This window comes from Pteropus vampyrus, unplaced genomic scaffold (assembly GCF_000151845.1).
Source record: "Pteropus vampyrus isolate Shadow unplaced genomic scaffold, Pvam_2.0 Scaffold836, whole genome shotgun sequence".
NCBI lineage: Eukaryota > Metazoa > Chordata > Mammalia > Chiroptera > Pteropodidae > Pteropus > Pteropus vampyrus.
In genome coordinates, this window is record NW_011889617.1 from 11,578 (window position 1) to 13,649 (window position 2,072).

Consider the following 2,072-nt stretch of genomic DNA (forward strand, 5'->3'; position numbering starts at 1 on the left):
AATGAACAAAAAGATCCAATGAGAATACTATGATTCACTAAAATCTTCCCAAATATATAACATAAACAATCTGAAGATAGAAAATTAACTAATTCGAACGATTAGGTAGCCAACCATGCTTCAGTTCTCTTACCTGTAACAGAAAAATTTCTTTAAACGAATAGTGTTTTAGATGTTTTAGATTGCCGTAGAAGTTATATGAGAAAGAGTGACACAACATAGATCACTTTGTGGGTATGATACTAACTGAAAAATGTGGTTTATCTCATCTACTTAGACACAAATCAATAGTTCTTGCTCTCAGATCCATAAAAGCCTACTCTTATGCCATTAGAGCCAGTCTAGTAAACACAGAATCTATTTACCAAGGAAGGAACTGTTTTCCACTTACCTAGATGAATAATTTCACCAATAGAACCAATGACTTTTACATGTTTTCTCGTGTCTTTGGGGACCCACCTAATAATTGAAGGATTCCAAATATGCTCACTTACAAAAGATACCTAGGAAATAATTAGCAGGGTTTTTACCATTGCAATTTTTTTCCCTAAAAACACATTGGTAATTATAATAGAAACACTGTTAGTGTTGAGTTGAATAGGCGATTTTCACTCTCAGAAATGTTGGGATTTTTTTAAAATGGTGTTTGGAAACCTGCAAGGATCTCCTTTATTGTTCCTTGCACATAGTTCAAATATTTAAAAACGTAACTATTCCCATTTAAATTACTTTAAAAAACCACATGGAAGCGCAAAAAAAAAAAATGTTACTTCTGTACTGGAAATTGATTGTTTTTTTTTCATGGCATTGAAAGACTTGCCCAGTAAAGGCTTCTATAAGACTTGGTATCAAAAGGTGCTTCTGAGGAGATGGAAGGACTTATGGATGAGTGTCTCATGCCAGAGAGCCTCAAGAGAATGTTACAGTGATCCCAGGTAGTGAAAACCAGTTCTCATCATCACCTTAATTAGCCCTACATATATTGTGCATGACAGTTTCACCAAAACAATAATACTTAAGGGCTAGTTATGATTAGTGGAACGCCACTGGTTATATTATAGACTTTACAATTTTTCCTCACAGCATAAAATTAATGACTCATATACCTGCAAAATCTGAGAGCAAATCTTGTTAAAATTTATATCCAGTGAAAAGATTCACTTCTAAATCAAGACTGAAAATGGTCAGACAACTTTAGTTTACTTATTTCCAAAGATGAGAATTCCACTTTAATCCACTGTGAAAGTTCTAACTATTGAAAAAAAAAATCCATATTATGGTGAGCTTCAATCTAACTTATTTTTCCTCTTTATTTGCAGTGTGATCCTTCTACTTACATGCACACAAGATCGAACTTACTTTGTCAGTTGGGACAGCTTAGTGACAGAACTGGTGAACTCAAGTTAACACTTTAAAGAAAACCAAAAGTCATTTTAGCATAATGGAGCCATATTGAGAGCTTAACAAATTTTTTACTTACTGTGATAATAATGATGGCAATAAAATAATTTGAGAAATGTTTTAAAATTTTTCTGACTATGGTTATTTGCAAATTTACATTTCAAAAATTTATTTATTTAGCATTTTTCCCACTCTGTACTCAAAATATCCATTCTTGTTACTCTTTTTCACTCTTTAGAAAGGCGATTAATAACCTAACACTAATTGGGTGATCTGTTAGAAATTATGGATAGAGGGGTCCAAGCCTCTAAGGTTGTTGTAAACAGAGACCATTATCCCCAGTAACAGCATTGCTTTTGTAGAAAATCACTTAGAATCTCTGCATAATCCCCAGGACTTGCATTCTTCTTAAGTGTGATGCAAAATGTCCCTGCAAGTATCCAGGAAAGTTGGAGGGCAAGGGAGGGTAAAGGGGACCTTTCTTATAAAAGTAAGCTAATTATACTCCCAGTATATACAAGTGTTCTAGAAAAGCACAGTTGTTAGGAGTACGGATATAGCTAGAATTTAACTTTTGACATTATATCAGCTGGTACACAGCAAGTATGATATTGGCTGGTTATTTTAGATTTGAATTTATAAAGTTGGCGCTGCAGATCATATTGCTTTAC